Genomic DNA, 2,111 nt, shown 5'->3' on the forward strand with positions numbered 1-2,111 from the left:
CATTTCCACTAAGTCCTTGATCTGTTTTTCTCATGATGCCATATGTTCATATTGTTTGCTAGTGATCCGTGCCCCTTTTGAGGATGATCATTAAGGATGATTTGTTAATCTTGTAGTGCTTTATCCATCCATGCCTTTGTTTGCAATTATGGAGCACCCTAGCTTGAGTCAACCGAGCTCTACTTTTGCTATTTCGTGAATCTGGGTAGATTGTCTACTTGTTAGTGATTTTGCCGATGATGTTGTAGTTGATCCGTGCATGCTATGCTATTGTTCTTGCCATATCTAGCTTGTATTTTGTGTATTATTGATGGGTGTATGCTTAGATTGTCATGACTTGCTCTGTAGTGAGTGCATCGAGCTCGTAAACATGCCTACTTGATATCTGTTTCAGCATGCTCCAGTTTTCACTAAGTCTGAGAACTGATTATGTTTTGCCATGTTCACATGCTTGCAATTGTATTTTCTGATCCCTTTTGGCTCAAGGTCACTAAGGGACTTTTGTTAAGCTCTTTGAGTAGCTCCATGCCATGCTTTAATTTTCCATGTTCAGGTCCTGTAGCATATAGTTTTGATGCTCCGAAGAGTGCTATCTGATCTGAAATTCCAAACAAGTGTTAATTTCACTAAGTCTGAAATCTGTTTACCATATGCATTTTTGCCATGCTTGTTTGAAACTGTTAATGGATGAATTGGCCGTAGCTCAGTGCTAGTCTTTTGTTAAGATTCATGAATGGATCCCTGCCATGTATTTTGTTGCCATGTTTGAGTGCTGTAGCATGTTCATCTTGTTGCATTTAGATGGCTACTTGCTGTATATCGCAGACCGGTGTCATATTTGAATTGCTTGCCATTTCCAAACCGTAACTCCGATTCCGGCGTTCTTTATATCGTTTTCAAGCGATTTCATCTCATCTTTCCAGTGGCACACTTGGATTTCCAAGTTGAGGCCAGGTTCATTCATTCCTCGTCAAATCATGCATATGCATCGCATACCGCGTCCCGCATATCATACCATGTTCATGTGTTGGCTGTTTACTATGTTGTGTGCTTCTTTTCCGGTGTTTGCTTCTTCGGGTTGGTTCCGGTAACGTCGCGTTTGTGAGGACCCGTTCATCTACGTTCGTTTATCTTCTTCATGGATTCGTTCTTCTTCCTTGCGGGATTTCAGGCAAGATGACCATACCCTCGAAATCACTTCTATCTTTGCTTGCTAGTTGCTCGCTCTTTTGCTATGCCTATGCTGCGATACTTACCACTTGCTTATCATGCCTCCCATATTGTTAAACCAAGCCTCTAACCCACCTTGTCCTAGCAAACCGTTGTTTGGCTATGTTACCGCTTTGCTCAGCCCCTCTTATAGCATTGTTAGTTGCAGGTGAAGATTGAAGTTTGTTCCTTGTTGGAACATGGAGATGTTGTTCCTTGTTGGAACATGTTTAATTGTTGGGATATCACAATATATCTTATTTAATTAATGCATCTATATACTTGGTAAAGGGTGGAAGGCTCGGCCTTATGCCTGGTGTTTTGTTCCACTCTTGCCGCCCTAGTTTCCGTCATATCGGTGTTATGTTCCCGGATTTTGCGTTCCTTACGCGGTTGGGTTATAATGGGAACCCCTTGACAGTTCGCTTTGAATAAAACTCCTCCAGCAAGGCCCAACCTTGGTTTTACCATTCATCACCTAGCCTTTTTCCCTTGCGAGTCACGCATCCCGAGGGTCATCTTTATTTTAACCCCCCCGGGCCAGTGCTTGTCTAAGTGTTGGTCCAACCCAGAGCACCGTGCGGGGCCGTCCCTTGGAAACTTGGGTTATGTTGGCTCCCGTACGCTTAGCTTATCCGGTGTGCCCTGAGAACGAGATATGTGCAGCTCCTATCGGGATGTCGGCGCATCGGGTGGTCTTGCTGGACTTGTTTTACCATTGTCGAGGATGTCTTGTAGAACCGGGATACCGAGTCTGATCGGAATGTCTCGGGAGGAGGTCTATTCCTTTGTTGACCATGAGAGCTTGTGATGGGCTAAGTTGGGACACCCCTGCAGGGATTTGAACTTTCGAAAGCCGTGCCCGCGGTTATGGGCAGATGGGAATTTGTTAACGTCCGATT

The sequence above is a fragment of the Triticum dicoccoides genome, chromosome 4A (genome assembly GCF_002162155.2).
Source record: "Triticum dicoccoides isolate Atlit2015 ecotype Zavitan chromosome 4A, WEW_v2.0, whole genome shotgun sequence".
Classification (NCBI taxonomy): Eukaryota; Viridiplantae; Streptophyta; class Magnoliopsida; order Poales; family Poaceae; genus Triticum; species Triticum dicoccoides.